This window comes from Podarcis liolepis, assembly GCF_965112155.1.
Source record: "Podarcis liolepis genome assembly, chromosome: 6".
Classification (NCBI taxonomy): Eukaryota; Metazoa; Chordata; class Lepidosauria; order Squamata; family Lacertidae; genus Podarcis; species Podarcis liolepis.
In genome coordinates, this window is record NC_139559.1 from 80,417,122 (window position 1) to 80,437,963 (window position 20,842).

The following is a 20,842-nucleotide window of genomic DNA, read 5'->3' on the forward strand; positions in this document are numbered from 1 at the left end:
CTTACTTCTAAAGCTGAGCTATGGCCGCTGTTAACAGTGAAATAAAAATTTTCCTGTTCTCAGACTGATTTTGTACATCTGATTTTGTATACTTGATACTTCTCTATAAAAGTAAAACCTATGGGGAATGGTGTGAGAGAGTTTGGAGAATGTAAAAATCCTCCCCTTGCTCTAATCATATAGATGACAGGAACAGTTTCATGTGATTTTTGTAATTTTAATTTCGTCTCCCCTGAATGTAATTTAAAATTTTATACACACAACTGTTTTGGTCATTAGTATTCTTTTCTTTGAATCTAAAGTGTAACGGTCTTTCTATGAATGATTGTGCAGTCATGCCACAGCTGAGGTGAAGATTTAGCTTCAAATAAATCATTTCCACATTCTTGCTTAAGTGGCTATTTTAGAGTAGGGAAACACATTTTCTATTGGGATGTAATGCTGCAATTTCCTTGACCTAAGGTCTGAACAATTTTTGAGCAATGTAGGTTTAGTAGTTTAACAACGAAAAAGAAATATATATATATATAAATGAAAGAAGCAAAAAAAAAAAAAGGTAAATAAAAGTACCAAAATCTGTAGAACTAAAACCAAATGAATTAATCATCTTTTAAAAATTAGTTTGACGGATGCGAAGTTCCACACATAACTTTATGAAAACAAGGAGCAATACAGTATGAGTCTAAGGGCCACTTATATTATATATTAGGTGTATACCTATTGTTATCAGGGAACAGTGATTTACTACAGCTGTTTACTTAGCATATTTAAAAGCATCTTAGTCCAGTCTTTGATTCCTGAATTCTGATTCAACAGTGCTCAGCCAATGAGCTCTAAGGAGCACACTCATCATAGCATGAAGGCAATATGCTTTTTATTCATTTTGATTGTATTCAGTAAAGTCCTACTCAGAGTATACCGACTGGAATTAATGAGCCTAAGTTAGGTAAAGATAAAGGGATCCCTGACCATTAGGTCCAGTCATGACCAACTCTAGGGTTGCGGCGCTCATCTTGCTTTATTTGCCGAGGGAGCCGGCGTACAGCTTCCGGGTCATGTGGCCAGCATGACGAAGCCGCTTCTGGCGAACCAGAGCAGCGCATGGAAACGCTGTTTACCTTCCCACCGGAGCGGTACCTATTTATCTACTTGCACTTTGACGTATTTCAACCTGCTAGGTTGGCAGGAGCAGGGACTGAGCAACAGGAGCTCACCCCGTTGCGGGGATTCAAACTGCCGACCTTCTGATCGGCAAGTCCTAGGCTCTATGGTTTAACCCACAGCGCCAACCACGTCCATATTCTATTATAGTATTTGCCAAAATCATAATCCATTTCATAGTTGCAGCTACACATGACCAGCTGACAGTAATGTCTTGCTGGTGGGTTTCCCATAGACATCTGGTCAGCCACTATGGGAACAAAATGCTAGACTAGATAGTACCATGGTTGCTGTGCTTATACCCTGCAGACTTTTCCTGTATGGAGCACATAAAATGGGAAAGGAAGAGAACTATTCCCAAACACTCAAAAGGACAGATGGATGCCAACAATTCTGGGCAATTGCAATTGAGCCACAAATCCCGGGCACATGTCTGTCACATGTATGGAAATGAGCACATTGCCCTTTCACACTTACTACATTTTGCAACCAGAATAGCGTGTGGAGGAAGAAAAGGAGAAATCATTATTTTGCAACTGTTCATGTCCGTAAGGGGATGGTGTGGGGCTAGCCATTAACTAATCAAATTTCAGAATACTCTAGCATTAAATGGTGACTCTGTTTTTACTGTTTTACTCTGTGTTTACTGTTTTAACTGCTTTTGAACATAATAGACCTGCAGGATTACAGTGGTACCTCGGGTTACATACGCTTCAGGTTACAGACTCCGCTAACCCAGAAATAGTGCTTCAGGTTAAGAACTTTGCTTCAGGATGAGAACAGAAATCGTGCTCCGGCGGCGCGGCAGCAGCAGGAGGCCCCATTAGCTAAAGTGGTGCTTCAGGTTAAGAACAGTTTCAGGTTAAGAACGGACCTCCGGAACGAATTAAGTACTTAACCTGAGGTACCACTATATCTAGTCCTGCATCCTGTTCTCACAGTGGCCAGCTAGATGCCTATGGGAAACCCACAAGCGGCACCTGAAAGCAGCAGCTCTTTCCACACTTGTGGACTCCGAGCAACTGATATACAGTGGAATTCTGCTCACAGATCTTTCTGGATCCATCCAACCCCAACCCAAAAACATTTCAACAGTAACACTTCGGTGGTGAATTGCATGATGAGGTAACAAGTGATACGGAGTCCTATATGGATGAAATTTGAATGTGGAAGAGAACAGTGTGAGAGTCTGCTATTTATTGCACGTGGATTAATCTTAAAGGGAGGACACTGGTGCCGAATTAAGTCAAGTTCAGTATCTTGATGTCAAGTAACCTGTACTAAGAAGTGGGGGGTGGGAACAAGTTATTTTATGAGATCAATTCACAGCTATATAACTTGGGCAGCATTTTTGCAGCCACTTGACTTTGTTGAGATGGAAGGAGTTGGAAGTGGTCGAAGTGATTCCACCCTAACAGCAAACCTAAGCAATGCGCTTGCTTTCCAAACAGCTTAAAATAAATAAATCAAATCAAATCCCTAAAACCCTTGTAATGGGCTGTCAGGCAAGCTGATTATCTTTTCAGCAGTCTTTTATTAAGTTAATACCTACAGATGCTCCCTCGGTTGATGCCAACAGGTAATCTATTCTGGAAGGGACGCGGGTGGCGCTGTGGGTAAAAGCCTCAGCGCCTAGGGCTTGCCGATCGAAAGGTCGGCGGTTCAAATCCCCGCGGCGGGGTGCGCTCCCGTTGCTCGGTCCCAGCGCCTGCCAACCTAGCAGTTCGAAAGCACCCCCGGGTGCAAGTAGATAAATAGGGACCGCTTACTGGTGGGAAGGTAAACGGCGTTCCGTGTGCTGCGCTGGCTCGCCAGATGCAGCTTTGTCACGCTGGCCACGTGACCCGGAAGTGTCTGCGGACAGCGCTGGCCCCCGGCCTCTTAAGTGAGATGGGCGCACAACCCTAGAGTCTGTCAAGACTGGCCCCTTACGGGCAGGGGTACCTTTACCTTTAATCTATTCTGGAGGGTGCTTGTTCAATGACTTTTGATGGCTGCTGGTTGCTGGCCACATGTACTGAACACAGAGGTTGAGTGTTTTGTCTATATGTAAGTGTGGGTGACTAGAGAGAAAAATCAGCATAGGTAGGTAGCTAACAAAGGGAAGGGAAGTTTTGGGTTTTGTGGTTGCCCTGATGTTGCCTTGCCTTGCCTTTTTTTTTTTTTTTTTTTTTTGAGGGGGGGACTGGTGCTTTTAAAAATACCAACTATATGTCTGTTGGTTTGCCTTCTTCCCCAAGTAACTCACGTATTTGTAAAAGGCACAAGTCTCCTGTTCTTTCACCTCACGAGGAAGTTTGCCCTGTGAAAGGCAGCACCCATGAAAATTCCTTTTGTTTGGGGAAGGGGGAGCTGAGGGGGGAAACTATCAAAAGTGGGCTGATTGTGAGAAGAAATACCACATAAATTATTTCTTGGAAAATGCTTAGTGACACTTAGAATTGATTAACATTTCTGTGCTTTCTTTTGTTCTCATTCAAGGGGGAATCTTTTCAAAGCACCCTATTCAGGCTAAATGTAAAACTTTCAAAATGCCTTGGCCTTGAAGTGCACAGAGATACATGAGGATGGATACATCAGCGGAAAATGGTTTAAAAATATGTCAGTGTAAGTCCCCACACCCCACACTAGCCAAGTAGATTGTAAGTCTGCCGGTTTATCAACAAATAAAGATACAATATTGTTTAGTGCTACCTACTTCTCAAATCACAAAAGTGGTTTTCGTGAGGGCTAGACAATACAGAGCAAGAATGTATGTTTAAAGATGCATTTTTTCGCCAGATTTTTTCTGACGAAGAACAATGCATTGCTATGATTTTATAATTATGTTTTAAATTTCATGAGCTTAGTGAAATAAATTATGTGGCTTTGCTAGATCTTAAATAGTTTTGTTCCACTTTAGACCCACAGCTGGAAGAAATTAGGAAGACATATATTTTGTTTTTCTTTCAAGAGAAAGAAAAAATTATGAAATTACTTTCTGATCCTATGCATGTTTACACTGAGTTCAGTGGTACTTATTTCCAATTAAATGTGTATAGGATTGCAGCTTTAATTTCACTACGCCTCTGCTATGACATTCATAATCAGTAAATGTGAGCTATAGTGGCCCAAGAGAGGAAGATTTCGATTTCATCTCCGGTCTGCTGTTCACAGTATAACAATCTCACTGAATGCAGCTCCTTTGGTCTCTGCCAGCTCTCACGTTCAACCAGCTTTTAAAGAATGCTTTGTATGCCGGAAAAAAACCCTGGTTCAATCTCTTCTGTGTCTAGGTAAGGCTGGAAAAAGCACCAACGAGCCAGTTATTGTAGACCAACCAATTGTATGTCTCAATATGTCAGCTTCCTAAATTTATATTGGGCACTATATTTTATTTGGTATGTGTTCCCCAGAGAAGTACTGTGCGCTTGCATTAGATTTGCACCCTCTGCCATTGACTTTTGGCTTTTTCACTGCAAGTTTTGAAATGCAGAAGCTCTGATAATAATAATAATAATAATAATAATAATAATAATAATAATAATAATAATAATAATTTATTTATATCCCGCCCTTCCCAGCTGAAGCCAGGCTCAGGGCAGCTAACAACAATAAAATAATACAACATTCTAAAATCATTTCATTATAAAATTAATTCAAATCAAATTGATGGCAACCATTGGGCTAGAGTTCTGTGAAGATTGCCAAAGGAGGGAGTCAGGCTGTGCCCTGGCCAAAGGCCTGGTGCAACAGCTCTGTCTTGCAGGCCCTGTGGAAAGATGTCAACCATAGATTGGTTATCTGCACATTCGGCTGCGTAACTTTGATGGTGCGCCATGGAGATTAAGACTACATTCTTATGCACATCTACCCAGCAGCAACAAGCACAGGAAGACCTTTCTCTCCTTAGTAAAGATTAATGGGATTGGGCTGCACAAATTACGGTATCTCTGATGACTCAGACATAATTTTGCAGTGACCAAGCTCTTGCGGATTAACGAAGCAGAAAAACAAAAACAGCAAAAGAGGCTTGCTACAGCCCTGTGCCTTGAGGTCACTGCTCGGTGTTGCATCATCTGCATTGCTGTGGGATTATGTGTACTTTCAAATTAAGAACAAAACGGCTAAAGTGAATGCCAGTCTTTCACTTTTGCGCAGATGTTATAATTACATTTATATGTTAACTATGTGGGAATTGGAAGTTATGCAAAACGAATAGTTTTACTCAGAGTTGAGTATCCATGGGAAAGGGCTATAGCTCAATGGTACAGCAACCGTGTTACATGCAGAAGTCAAATTTCCAGCATCTCCAGGTCAGAGATGCTGCCAGCCTGTGTAGACAATATTGAGCTGGATGGACCAGTGGCCTGACAGCTTTCTGTGATACATGGAAAAATGTCTTATTCTAGTACAGAAGTGGTGTGTGTGCATGCAGTCATCAGATTGCGAACAACATTCTTCCCCGCTTTGGAACAAGAAATTTGCCTTTGCTCATATATGTGAGTTTCATAAATTTGTGATTCTCAAAAAGAGAGGTACATGTGTGTCCCTGTGCACTTGTGTGTGTTCAAGGAGAGGAGGTTTACCTTGACCTCTCCCCTCCTCTTAATGCATCAGCTTAGGTTTTGTTTTGTATTTCTTTTTCCCCCCTTTTTTTAAAAAAGATTTTTATTGATACAACAAGAAAAAAACACACAAATACCAAATTACACACAAAAATAACCATAGACACATAATTTTCTTAGCAAACAATAAAACATATATTGGTCTTAACACTAAAGACCTGTCTATTCCATATTTCAATTTCATATTACTGTACTTATTGCCAATACATACTTTTATCATAATTAAACTTATTCTTAATATATCTAATTTCTTATATCTACCTTGCCACTATTACTGAAGTTCCTCGAATGTATTTCTTATTGAATTGAGAGCCATTGTCAGGTGTGGCATATATCAGATGGGGTGCAGAGATCTCAGTCAGGATAAGATTCTCAGAAAGGGTTGACTGCCTTGTACTTGGATAAATAATGAGATTAAATAGTGAAACGAAACAAAAATACCACAGTGTGTTTTGAGAGCATTTGTTGAGGTTCCATTTTTAGGACTCAAGCCTCCAAAAGAAGGATATAGCAAGGCTAGCAGCACAGATAATTCAATTCTCCCACTCCCACTCCTCCACCCAGCTCAGAAAAGGGACTAAAGTCTCTGGCATGTATTCTTCCTTCATACGTCTAAATAATGGTTTCTAACAACTGCCATTTAGTGTATTTTAGCTAAAAATGTAAATCATCTTAAGAAAAAAAAATTAGATGTACCATATGGAGATTGGCGTAATTCTTCCCTGGCCTCTCTAAATGATGCTTGTGACTGGTGTAATACTAACTGTGCAAATCTATATACGGTATGTCTGCTGTAAAGTAAGATGCATTGAGGTCAATGAGACCTATTCCTAGGCATGTCAGGCTACAATTCAGGCTAAGAGAGTGTGTTGAGAAAGGCCTAGTTCAGATCACATCCCAAAATAAATGAATGACCTTAGGTAAGCCTCATTCTTTCCACCTCAGCCCATTCTGTACCATACTTTTGGTCTGTCTTCCAGGACTGTTGAAATCACCAGGCCATTAAACTATTCAGGAGCAGTTGTGAGCCTGAGATGTCTGTCCCTTCCTTTCTAGTATTCTTATTGTGGGATTGGGATACCTCATATATGTTCGTTCTTCACAATGTCTACCCAGCATCATTGGGATCAAAATGGCAGCCTGATGCTGAAAGGCCAACAATGTAGGCCCCACAGGCAGACCTTCATGGGGAAACCATTTCATAATGGGGTGCTACAACCAAGAGGTCCCTGTCTCCAAGTGTCATCTGCCATCATCACTTCAGACAATAAGACACCTAGAGGAGGACCTCCAATGATTACCTGAGGACATAGGCAGGCACATGTTGGTGTTGACAAGCCCTCAGGTACCCATGTACAAAACCATAAAAGTGCTTCCCTCTTCCCTTAGAATTCCCACTCCAGTAAGCATATAGTCCTACTTCTTCTCCTTTCTCTTCCCTTTTCTGACCTAGATCAGCTATGAACATCTCTGGAGCAGCTATCCAACTTACATTTGCTCCTAAGGTGATTTAAACCCCCTTAGTGAGGTCTTCAGACCACCAGTGGTCCATGGGCTTCTATGAAGTGGTCCACAGTGGTACTGCAATGTGGTGTAATTTCTCTTATTTCTTATTGTATTGACATTTTGAATTGCATTTTTTAAAAAGAACAGTGCATTACAATTGCTCAACAATAGGCAGGGTGGGGACATTAAACTGTCTTCTAAGACTCTCAGCCATTTTTGGGGACTGGGGAGGAAGTTTGGGAACCACTAGTATCAATGCTAATTTCCACTTCCCACATTCAAAGCCCATTCTTTCCCTCAAAGAATTCTGGGCACTGTGGTTTGTGAAGGGTTGCTGGAATTGTTACTCTGTGAGGAGTAAACTCTAGCACCCAGAAGTATTTGAGAGGAAAATGCACTTTCTAACATTTCAGATTTCAGATGGGCAGAGAGATTTTAATCCACGTAGTAGAAAGATTCAGCAAATCCCAAAGGCCCTCTCTTGGATTATATTCAAGTTTATATTGCAAATAAATAAAATATAGGGTATTTTAAAAGGGCATTTGTTGTGACTATTTTCTTTTCTGCTTCACAGTACATATAATAATGTTATTAGTTACATGAAACTTGAATTATTATTTTTTATCTGGCTTGTCACTTCTCATCTAGATCCCAACCTTTTCATGAAGATAATTAAGAATCTTGTGCAAAGACATCCAGTCTGTGACATCTACATATTATTAGCATCATAAAATAGTTTTCAATTAATTTTTAAATTTTTTTTTAAAGTTATGAGGTAGGTTTTCAACCCTGATTAAGTATTCCTGATTCATGCATGATTTCTGGGAAATCTCTGTGGCTGAACTTGTGCAATTGCCACCTCTTGGGTTTGTTTTTCAATTATGATCGCTTTCCTCCAATTTATAGCTGCAGCCATTCTTATGTTATCATAGTGATTTATCTGCTCAGGAATTCTGGTGTGTTTTTTTTTATCTGCTGATTGCTTTAGTGAATTCTATCATAAAGGTGATGACACAATGTCAGTTGACTGGCTAACCTAATCATTAGATCTATAGTAACACTATAGTTTGTTTTTCCAGGCAATTGCTATGTTAATTTGCCACACTGTCAACCTACAGAAGGTGGAAATAACAGGGTATGACAACTGCATTACTTCAGCAGCATCATAAACGAGAGTGGCAGCTGGGAATGTTTAATAAACAGTGTACATTTTAAAATAGTCCAGAGAAGAAAAAAATTCCCTTTTGCAATAGTTACAACTTTTATAAATAGTGTTGCTCCTTTTTACTTGCCCTGATCTCAGGCCTGAAGCACACAAATGAAGCTTTTACCACATCTCCAACACCTGGAAAAGTTTGACTGCTTCCCCTGCCAGCTTGCTGTTTAAAAGCACAGGGACAGAAGTAAACAATAGTTGGCAAGACTAGCTAAGAAAAATAAATTATTCTGTATATTTGCTGGTAACACTGTGTTTATTAATACTCAAATGTACCTAGTTATGGGATACAGTGTTTGAGGTCTGCTCATATTTGCTGCCTATTATTATTATTATTATTATTATTATTATTATTATTATTATTATTATTATTATTTTATTTACTAGCCTGCACCTGTGCTTTTAACTGCAACATGATATGCAGAAATTATGGCAGTGAAGCTTTCATAATCCCTTCATCCTCCTTGCAGGAAAAGACTTGCTTTATTTCTGGGTGCCTGCTGCTGTGCAAGGCATAGGATCAGGAAGAATAAAAAAAGTTTGCAACTCTTACTGTTTATGCAAGCTAGACAGCGAGACTTAAGTGGGTGCTTGCCATTTCCCCCTTTATATTTACTTCTCCTTCAGAAATCTAATATGTAGAATAAGGTTTACCCCCATTCAAGATGCACTTTGCCCTGTCTGTGCCCACCCAGTAGTTTATTACTGGGTGACCTTGGACTAGTCACTGCCTCTCAGCCAGCCTACCTCACAGGGTGGTTGTGGGGATCAAATGAGGAGAGGGAGAACCATGCGGGCCACCTTGAGTTCCTGGGAGGAAAAAACAGGTGGCATATAAATGAAAATAAATAAATAAATCAGTGCGAGATTCAAACTCTTTGGAGTTGCTACCTAGGTGCAAGTTGAGTTCTTTTGTTTTCCAAATTAATATGGGTGTAACTGTCATGGGTGGGACGCAGGTGGCGCAGTGGGTTAAACCACAGAGCCTAGGACTTGTTGATCAGAAGGTCGGCGGTTCGAATCCCGCGACGGGGTGAGCTCCTGTTGCTCGGTCCCTGCTCCTGCCAACCTTGTAGTTAGAAAGCACGCCAAAGTGCAAGTAGATAAATAGGTACTGCTCCGGCGGGAAGGTAAATGGTGTTTCCGTGCGCTGCTCTGGTTCGCCAGAAGCGGCTTAGTCATGCTGGCCACATGACCCGGAAGCTGTTCGCCGGCTCCCTCAGCCAATAAAGCGAGATGAGCGCCACAACCCCAGAGTCGGCCATGACTGGATCTAATGGTCAGGGGTCCCTTTACCTTTTTAACTGTCATGGAGCTGTCTATAGATATAGTGAATATAATATTTCTGTAGATCAGCTTTTGCTTTCCTTTTAACGCATGGGATGCCTCTCTCACTTTTGCATCTTAATCATGGTGGTGGTTTTTTGTGTGTGTATTTGCATGATCTCTTCAATTCACTGCCTTCCCCAAACAAATGAAAACCCTGATCATTATTAAAGCAGCAACTTTCATGCAACCTTCTTAAAGAGTAATTCTTTCTCTGCAGGGCTTAAGTATATGTCCTAAGGCATTCTTTTCGGTTTGCATGTTAACTCATTGAATTACTAGATTAATGCAAAGAAAATGGCTCCCATCGAAACTCCTCAATGTCTCTGAAGATCTCTGTGGACATTCCTCCAGGGCCACCGACCTGATTATTATTAGTATAGAATACCACTTCAACTTCAGTTGCTTCGCTGAAGAAATCCTTTGCACGTATGTTGTTGCCAAAATGTTCTTCCCAGAGACATGACCCACCAGGCTTTGTCTGAATATAAAACAATGGCAGGTGCATGTGAAACAGAAGTAGTGTGTGTTCATTGAAACATAATGCAGGAGCCGCTGAAATGTTTTCCGCAGCAGGGGGGGCACAGCTGCAGTTTATCAGGGCAACTTGCTGCCTCATATTCCATGTGGGAATGTATCATCAGTGCCACGTAAATCTTAGCAATCTGCTCATCCTTAATTAGCGGGCATTAATTTCAAGCACTTGCCATGTTAAACTGACATGTTTGTACTCTTTTTAAAGTGTCGGAGTATGAAAAATTACATAGGAAAATCTCTGCCAGCTATTGTAGCAAACTATCGCTTGTTACCTAGAGTAGATTCAGATGACTGGAGCTTCAAAGTAACCAGCTTAGTAAGAGCTTAGCATAGGTCACCTCCCCTGAAGGGAGGGGCAAGGTAGGTACCTGTATCCAACCATGCATTTAAGCTCAGGGTTACTGCAGTGGTCACAGTAACTGTGTAGCCCATTCACTCACACCAAAGGACTACAACTTTAATAATAATAATAATAATAATAATAATAATAATAATAATAATAATAATACCTTTATTGTCATTGTACAACCTGTGTACAATGAAATTAAACGACCCCCCCCCAATACTCAATCTCTTATTGAACACCACACCACCTCGCAAGTCAATGTTATTTTCCGCTCACGGATAGAAGCTATTTTTTAACCTGTTGGTACAGCTGATTATACAGGGACGCAGGTGGCGCTGTGGGTTAAACCACAGAGCCTAGGACTTGCCGATCAGAAGGTCGGCGGTTTGAATCCCGTGACAGGGTGAGCTCCCGTTGCTCGGTCCCTGCTCCTGCCAACCTAGCAGTTCAAAAGCATGTCAAAGTGCAAGTAGATAAATAGGTACCGCTCCAGCGGGAAGGTAAACGGTGTTTCCATGCGCTGCTCTGGTTCGCCAGAAGCGGCTTAGTCATGCTGGCCACATGACCCGGAAGCTGTACACCAGCTCCCCTGGCCAATAAAGCGAGATGAGCGCCGCAACCCCAGAGTCGGCCACAACTGGACCTAATGGTCAGGGCTCCCTTTACCTTTACGGCTGATTATACTTCTATATCTCCTGCCCGAGGGTAGAAGATTAAAGAGGTGATGGCCAGGGTGTGAGTCATCCCTGAGAATTTTTCTCGCTCTCCTAAGGCAACGATCCCTTGCGATGTCATCTAGCGGACTCAAGGGACAGCCCATGATACCATGTGCTGTATTCATCATCCTCTGTAGAAACTTTCTGTCCGTGGTTGTCAGGCCAGCATACCATCCCTGACTGCTGGCCGGGGCTGTGGGAATTGTAGTCCAAAACATCGGGAGGGCACAACATTGCACACCAATGTAAAGGCCAGGAATGGAACTTGGAACATTGTGCATGCTAAACGTGTGCTCTGCAGCTGACCTTTGCAGAGCCAACCCTATCATTAGGCAGAGTGAGGCAACCATCTCAAGAGGCAGATGTTCAGGGGCAGCAGGTACAGCTCTTGAGCCCCCAGCCATGGCCACTCCTGGACCTCCAAATTTAGCCCGCTGTCTCAGCTTTGATGAAGGATCCTATCTAGGATTCCTATTTACTGTGGTATCTGGCACCTTGTAGTAAAGGGCAGGTAATAACAACAACTATAATTAATAGCCCATGTGGAAGTGTGATTCAGTCAAGTTCTCTTATTTTATTTTTTGGTGGTTTGGCAAAGCTCCCCAAGGAGCACAGAAAAAAATAAATAGCAAAATACAATAATGATAAAAAAGATCCAATAAAATGAGAACACACTTACATCTGTTACTCTGGAGCTCATTCTGTAGACCAGGGTTTCCCAAGCTTGGGTCTCCAGCTGTTTTTGGACTCCAGTTCCCATCATGCCTAGCTAGTCAGGGATGATGGGAATTGTAGTCCAAAAACAGCTGGAGACCCAAACTTGGTATACAGTGAAGGCTTGTCCTTTAGGGCAAATGGGGCATTGCCCACTGGCCCACTTTCTTGCTTGAATCCAGCCCAGGTCAGCTTCCTCCTCCTTAGTTTCAGTGTTGCCATTATCATCAAATAATAGGAGGATGGGGCAAAATTTAAAGTAGTTGGCTCAGGATGCACCTACTGGCCTTTCAGCCTTTGCCCTCCCAGTCCCAATGGGCATTGGCCACCACTGGCTGGGCTGTAGAAAACATTCTGCTTCTCATGATGAAGTCTCTCCAGCAATACCTATTTTAAAAGCATTTGATGTGAATTTCAAGACATTTATTCTGAGAACTCAATCTATTGCTAGGTCCTGTTTAGTTAAAGTGTCAGCATGTATCTTTCATATAATTTTCTTAAGCTACTAGTGAAGAGACAATGATAAAATACAGTGGTGCCCCGCAAGACGAAATTAATTCGTTCCGCAATTTTTGTTGTCTAGCGAATTTTTCGTCTTGCGAAGCACGAAATCCCATAGGAATGCATTGAAAATCAATTAATGCGTTCCTATGGTCAAAAAAAGTCCAAACAAAGCCAAATTTGGTACAACAACAGTTTATTAACTGCTCTTTAAAGTCACACATACTGTAAAGAGCAGTTCAAAAATTGAAGGGAAAATAAATTAACTTTATAAACAAAACATGTCTTTGTTTTTAGACAAAGAAAACAAAGTCGCGAGACATTTTCGTCTTGCGAAGCAAGCCCATAGGGGAAATTCGTCTTGCAAGGCAAATCGCGAACGGAAAAACCTTTCGTCTAGCGAGTTTTTTGTCTTGCGAGGCATTCGTCTTGCGGGGCACCACTGTAATTAAATTCATTAGAGACTGCAATGCTGCAAGTCTGTTCTTGGAAATTAGCCCTATTGAATTCCATGGAAGTCAGTATCTACTTCTGAGTAAACCTACATATGGTTGACTAAACAGGATAATAGTAGAAATGTAGTATGAGCATGAACAATTAGATTTTTTAGTATGATTGCTGCCCCTTGAGCCATCAGGATGCCTTCTGGGGAATATGTAAAGAATCTTCATGAGTCTGGAATTTCTTATTTATGTATAAGTTTAGGCATGAAATCAATTACTTGCAGAATTGGCATGCTTTGATTTGGATGATATGTCTTATAAGTTTGAGAATATTGCTTTTGAATGCGAAGGCACAATTAATTTCTGCATTTAATTTCTCTAACTTAGGTTACCAAAGTTCGTTCTCCATCAAATATGGCTAAGCACAATAGTCTGGTCTGCAGAAAGCTGCAACTGAAGGGGGTGGAAACTGTTCCTGCAGGTAGGGAATAAGGACTGAATGCTCCCTGCAAACAAACAAAAAATCCCAACACTCTCCTTGCGTATAGAAAACCAACATGTCTACATTAAAATTAAAATTTTTATTAATCAGATTTATATACAGTACTGCCTTCATCAACCTGACTATTCTAAAGAAAATGTGTCCATGGTATACTTACTTTCCCCCTGCCCACTTTGATTTCCCAGCTTCATATTTGTCTAAATTAACCATCCCAAAATACAGACGCGCCTTTACATTGGCTAGATGGGATGTTCTTCCCTCTGCCGTACTCGAAGGTCGTTACCAAAAGACTCCATTTGAAAAACGACTCTGCCCATGCAGAGATGGCAACACGGAAACAGTGTCCCACGTCCTCCTATCCTGCCCCCTTTATAAAGACCTAAGGAATGAGATTATTACTCCACTCATTCTCTCCAACCCCGGCCGTCCACAAGACATTATACTGTTCTTTCTCTTATCTGATACGGACAGTCAGACAACAGAGAAGGTCGCAAGGTACATCGAGAGAGCTGTGAAATTGAGGGCCACCATCTGAGTGACAGACGTGTTCATCTGACGGACCTCCTTTTGTTTGTTTTTATCCCCTCTTTATGTTTATTTTATTTTATTTTTAATTCTTGTATAGCTGTGGCCTGTTGGCTTTGCTAATAAAGTTCTGATTCTGATTCTTCTACTGCCTTCATCAAAAGATCTCAGGGCAATTCGCAAGATAAAGCCTAACAAGATTTTAACCTAACCTTCTCCCAATTTTTCTATGAATAGTGATTTCTTGCTGTCTCCATTGCTACCGTCTAGACTCTGAAGTATTACAGTATAAGGATAATATCAATATGTTGCTCCTTTTCTCTATTCCTGCACAGCTTTGGGGAGCATTCTGGAAGCTTTCACTTCCATCATTGATTAACCACAGCTTGTTGTGTCAACTTAACCAACAAACTGTGGTCAAGATGACCTATGGTTTATCCAGCTTATTTTATGCAAGCTGTAATTAACATTAGCCACAATTGGTCAAGGTTTGGATGACACTAGTTAGCATAATATGAAACCTAAAGCTCCTGAGCTGCTCTATTGTGGCCATGGCAGAGGAGGAGTGGGCAAGCCTCAGGCCATCCAAACTTCCTCATTGTGTGATTTTCAAACTCTCCCATTAATTGCCTCACTGTTTTGAATCTCAGATGATAAAGTCTCTATGAGGTGACTTTATTGACTCATTTTCACAATGAAAGCGGTTTGTTTGACATTGCTCCTACTTGAAAAGGGATGAGGTTACAAGCACCTTAGAAAAAAATAATCCCATTTCAAAAAGATTTCATAGTCTGATGTCATAACGGCATCCGTTTTTTTTTAATATGCAGAATTAATTCAGTCTAATGTCTCCTAATGAGCAAATGAGATGGGTCAAGTCATCCCAAGAGAGTTTTTGCTACCTCCTTTTTAAAACTTGTGAAGGAGGCCTTAGAAGTCATTCTCTTGCAAAATGAGAGAACTGGTTTTGCATCAGGAATACTTTTATTTCGTGCTTTTGGAAGAGCATGTTAGGGTTCATAGAGCTTTGCCCTGCCTTTGGCATGTAAATCCTATGCAAAAACATGCAAAGTTGGGGTTTCAAGAAACATCTCCAAACTCCCTTAATCCTTCCATCGACAACTGCACTATTGGGTTACACAGTTTTAATCCCAGAGGAGTTGTCTCTTGACATTAAACTGTCCAAATAGTATTTATATCTGCTGCTGCCTTGCAAGATCACTTAACCCTGCACAGCAGTTTAAAAGTAGTTAATGACAGCCCCAGCTTGACTTGCCCCTTATGAATGATCACATAAGTTCGACCTGTGCTGTCATGGTTTATGGAGGAAGGCAGTTTGTCCATTGCCTGCTGCTTCAGCCCCAGCAGGTAATTTGAAATGAAATGAGACAGTTTCTACAAGCAGATTGATTTGGGAATCTTGCCTGTTCTTCCCTTTGACCCTTGACAAGTTGACACTACAAAGATTGTGACTTTAAAAAATGATTGGGTGCAAATACATTTAGGTAGATGATTTACCGCGTGTTAAAGCAAGGACGTTCAGAGTGAAGCTGTGAGGGAAGGTAATTGTGAACTTTAACAACTCATGTTTTATGTTTCTGTTTTTCATTAATTATCTGACCAGATGAATCTACTGATAAAAAGTGTACCGCGTAGTATCCAGCAGGGTCCAGTGGAAAGACGTCAGAAGCCAAGAGCAGATCATTAGCTAATATGTGGATCTGTGAGTGGACAATTAAAATGATGCTATAGTTGTTGTCATAACCCTGTTGAAGCTTGTTGCATTTAGTCAGTTGGAATAGATAGCAAAACTGAAAAGCAAGGGTTAAGTTTGAAGGCAATGTACCATGAGTTGCTATTTGAATATATGGCTCCCATGCATAACTCACTTTTTTTTTTACCTCTTCCTCTGAATGCAGTAATGAAACCACCAATATTGAAAAAATCAGTATTGGGCATGCTTAAGAACAACAAAATCAAAGAGCCACTGGTAGTAACCATAGACAATACTGAGGTAGATGGAGTGATGGTCTGGCTCAGTTTGAGGCAATTTATATTCCCTTTTCAATTTACCTAAGGCAGAAAATATTAGTGTTGTTTACTAGGGAACCCCGCCCCCGACATTTTTAGCTACTGTTTTAAGCTGCACTGCTGAAGGATAAGCTTAATTCTCCAATTGAAACTATGGAACTTTACTTGGATTGATGGCGCCCTATCATTTTGTGTGTTTTCCCCCCAAATATTGATCTGGGACTTTTTGTGTGCCGCTCTGAAATTAAATTATGGGTGCTTCTGTAAACCATAGGGATATGACGATCCAGCATAGTAGGGATGATAACCTGTATTCCTCCAGATGTTATTGGACTTGAACTCCCATCACTTCCAGCCAGCATAGCTAGTGGCCAGGGGTGATGGGTGTAGTAATCTGTAACATCTGGAGCTTCAGAATCTCCATCCCTGAGGCAAAGTAACAAACATATTGGGTTGGCTCCAGGGGTTACTCCTGAGATGTGTTCCGGAGGGTCCCTCAGGTCACCTCTGGAGCAGATTTTCAGGGGTGGGACATAGGGCACTGCAGAAGGAGGGGAAAACTGACAAAATGGGGTACTTCACCCCTTTTGCCAATGAAATTACACTAATGGATCAGAAGTCTTCCATGGAGACAAGGAACCCTTTTGTTTCTAAGAAACACAGTCTTGATCCCAGTCCATATGCTTTGATCGAGACTGAATTTCTGTTGCATCCGATGAAGTGGATGGTACTCCACAAAAGCTTATGCCAGAATAAATTTGTTAATCTTTATGGTGTCAAAAACTTCTCGTTGTTTTCGCTGCAAGACACTAACATGGCTTACTCCTCTAGAAATCCAGTCCCCTCCCCATGCAGCTTAAGAGTCTGGCGTGAAGTTAGGGTTTTGCTAACTTAGTTTTTTACTAGTGCATTTCAAAAGTAACCCATTGTGCTGCTGTAAGCATGACCCGCATATACTACGATGCAGATTTCCTAGGCCCCATCTGCACTATGCATTTAAAGCAGTATCATACCACTTTAAACAGTCATGGCTTTTCCCATAGAATCCTGGGAACTATAGTTTGTTAAAGTTGCTGAGTGTTGTTGTTGTTGTTCAGTCGTTTAGTCGTGTCCGACTCTTCGTGACCCCATGGACCAGAGCACGCCAGGCACATCTGTCTTCCACTGCCTCCCGCAGTTTGGTCAAACTCATGCTGGTAGCTTCGAGAACACTGTCCAACCATCTCATCCTCTGTCGTCCCCTTCTCCTTGTGCCCTCAGTCTTTCCCAGCATCAGGGTCTTTTCCAGGGAGTCTTCTCTTCTCATGAGGTGGCCAAAGTACTGGAGCCTCAGCTTCACGATCTGTCCTTCCAGTGAGCACTCAGGGCTGATTTCTTTAAGAATGGATAGGTTTGATCTTCTTGCAGTCCATGGGACTCTCAAGAGTCTCCTCCAGCACCATAATTCAAAAGACTGCCCCTATTTCCCTCCAAAGATAAAATTCCCAGTTTCCTGAAAAGAGGAATTGTTTAACCACCCTGAGAACTTTAGCTCTGTGAAGGGAATAGGGGGACTCCTAACAACTCTTTGTGGGAAGCCATAACTGTTTAAAGTGGTATGCTCCTGCTTTACATTTATAGTGCAGATTGGGGCCTCAGTTCTTGCACCACATTCGTCACAAGGTTTTTATGGGGCAGGAGCAAGGGAGGTTCTGCAGTGGAAGAAGAGGAGAATGTTACCACAATACACAATTTTAGGCAATGGTTGTATAGGATTAGGTTGTTTGCTGTTGTTTATTTTTGTATGTTTAAAAAAAAGGCAGTTTACAGAGTCACGAATCCAGTTACCTATAAATAAATGCAACACACAATGTAAACTTATGCATGGGCTACACTGATTTTCCTCAGGCATTTAAAAAAATAGATTTTGTTCTAAAAACTTTAGCAGTAGGATTGCGCTTGAAGACCCCCCTCCTTTCCCCCTTTTTCTAAAAATGCTGTGACCTAAGTTTCATACCGGCATCATTTTAAATTATTTACTACTCTTTCCACTCATATTTTCATTGAACTATGTTAAAAATATTTTGCTGAAATGTTTCTTTATGTTGTCCATTGGGTTTAATAGACGTGCCATTTAATAAGCTCTCTACCTGTAAGGATAGACTATTTGACCTCTGTGACCTGCCACTGGTAGACATAGTATAAGATTGCTTTGTGAAATAAAGCTGTCGGTAACATCAACAAAATAAAAAATGATCGTATTCCAATACTCTCTGCTGAGTACTATGACAGCACTGAAATATGGAATAAAATTGAAAGTAGATTAGTTTTGGGCCCTAAGTCATGTTTTGACAAGATATAAGAGAAGAGAACATATCTTTGAACTTTTAGTTTTAAAGTTTTTTAATGAAAATATTTATCATTTTGTAAGGTTCCTTCTTTCTTTATCACAGCTGGACTGTATAACCTTAAAACAATCCATTCTCTTATTGTAAGGGATATAAATACTGGGCTATCTTTTATATTAAACATCATAAAGGATACATGCACAGAGCGGAATTGTGTGACACCTGTATCAGTAAAGGGGTGTCATCTTAATAATAATAATAAAAAGCTTATTGGGGAGGTTGAAAAATCAGTCATTAATAAGCCACATATTTTTAAGCTATGTAGAGCATGTAAAATACTTCAGACAAGGAGGCTGCCTTTGCCATATTTTCTGCTTGCTCTTGGAAACATTTTCGATCTGAAGCGATGGGGTAAATATGCCTGGCTGGGCTGAGTCCTTTGGGGAAATTGTGTTTTCAACTTTAGAGACATTTTCAAATGCATACATTTGAATAAATATTATTTTAGATCCTTATTACTGGGTTGAGGGTGTGCTGCTGCAAGTTCTCAGCTCTGCAGCTCCCATTTGTTTCAGTGGGACTTTGCACCTTCCTTTTGTAAGACCGTTGGCAAAAATATGGTATAAATTCAGACTAAAATTATTTTAGCTGTATTGCATCCGTAATGATTAAAAATGCTTGGCAATGCTTTCCCTGAATGTGTCAAAATATTTATATGGTAAGGTACCTTTGCCGCAAAGCCTTTGGTACAGTCCCCTTGTTCTCATGCCCACTAAGGTCACTTTTAATATATTAAAAGTGCTCATATGCCACTTTAATAGTCATGGCTCCCCCCTAAAGAATCATGGGTACTGTAGCTTGTCTGTGTAACCTTTCTCAGCACCCCTAGCAAACTACAGTTCTCAGGATTCATTTGGGAAGGCTATATGACTGATAAAATGCCATAATAGTGCATTAGATGTATTGTGTGGATGTGACCATAGTCTCTCCTCATTTAACCCGTTTCTACTTCCCCCCTTTCCTCTGTTTGTTTCTCCTGTGTTGAATTTTAGATTGTAAAACGCCTTACCTTGTTTCCTCTGTAAACTGCACAGTTAACCAATTAATTAATTAATTAATTAATTAGGGTGGGGGGGGGAGAGGTAATTGAAATTTCACAAAAGACCAATAAATCATTTATATACAAAACTGCCTGCTCTATTCCATCTACTTATTGTTGCCAATTCCTTAATGTAATTAGTTTTGAAATAAAATAATAGCCCAGTGTTATTATTTTTTTAAAAAGGTTCTTTGTGAGTTTGTAAAAACTCCGTTCATACTGGGAGGATTTCAAAATTATTGCTGTAAAAGTTAAATATGATATTCCTTTGAATTCCTCCCCTCAGTCAGTTAAAGTTTTGTTTGTATATGTGTGTGTAGTGGGAAGGACTCTATGCTGGCATTCTGAATTCAAAGGCCAAATGTATGGCTACATCTTATTCTATGCTTTATTTCAATAGTCTTGGTAATAAACATATCAATATGTGTTCCAAGAGATGTGTGAAATAAGTGCACGGTGTGTCTGCACGTGCGCGGGTCACGTTTCGCCGCTTCCACACATGTGCATGGCGTCATTTTGAGTGTTTGAGCATGCGCAAGCGGCGGAACCCGGAAGTAACGCGCTCCGTCACTTCCGGGTTGCTGCGGAGCGCAACTCGAACACGCTCAACCCGAAGCACATTCAACTCAAGGTATGACTGTATGTATAATAATATTTTTAAGTTTTATGACTCTTTGAAACCGGTATATAAGCTTTGTTCTAATGTGCCTCAGGGCAGTCTTTCTAACTAGCAGTTTGTTTCTTTTTTCTCCCCCTCCCCTCAGGAGTTTTAGTCTCAGGAGGATTCAAAAGATTTGTGTGTGGGGTTTGCCCAGGGAAAAATGGCTCCCAAATGAGCCCCCTTTGATGGTTGCCACATAGACTGGATTGAAACAGACTTTTTTTTCTTGTATTAGGATGTTTGTGTGGTAAACCACCTTGGGGTGTTGGATGGTTACATTAAAAGGCCTTAAACAAGTCAATAACCCAAAGGTGGGGAATGTTATCGGTATACCTTCTTTCAGGTAAAGTTGTGTGGAAATGGGCAGATCAACCCTTTTTCTTACACCCAGGATTGTCAAGTGTGGCGCTCCTTGAATGTTGACCACAGAGGGAAGCTAAAGAAAATCTTCACTGGTGTAACTCAGAGGAAATACTCTCAAGGCTGTGAAATCTGCTTCTGCCTTGAAGTGGGTCAGGTGAGGATCCCGGTCATAGGGCTGATCCTTAAGATCACAAAAGAGCAGGATATTTACTAGCAGTTTGTTGAATCACTGGCACTTCATCTGCAAGCATGCTTAGTCGT

At 40.9% G+C, this 20,842-nt stretch overlaps 2 long non-coding RNA genes across 3 annotated transcripts in view; both read left to right on the forward strand.

Annotated features, from left to right (window-relative positions):
- The window catches only part of LOC310708511, a 38,233-nt gene extending 29,165 nt beyond the window's left edge, over nucleotides 1-9,068 (forward strand). For both annotated transcript variants that reach the window (XR_014527071.1, XR_014527072.1), the window contains 2 exons: nucleotides 3,643-3,768; nucleotides 8,961-9,068. This is a non-coding gene — a long non-coding RNA (uncharacterized lncRNA). The remainder of the gene's footprint in view (nucleotides 1-3,642; nucleotides 3,769-8,960) is intronic.
- Nucleotides 9,069-9,797: 729 nt separating this feature from the next.
- Nucleotides 9,798-20,842, forward strand: part of LOC310708494 — a 142,888-nt gene continuing 131,843 nt past the window's right edge. The window contains exons 1-4 of the long non-coding RNA XR_014527049.1: nucleotides 9,798-10,245; nucleotides 13,461-13,554; nucleotides 15,725-15,823; nucleotides 20,610-20,735. This is a non-coding gene — a long non-coding RNA (uncharacterized lncRNA). The remainder of the gene's footprint in view (nucleotides 10,246-13,460; nucleotides 13,555-15,724; nucleotides 15,824-20,609; nucleotides 20,736-20,842) is intronic.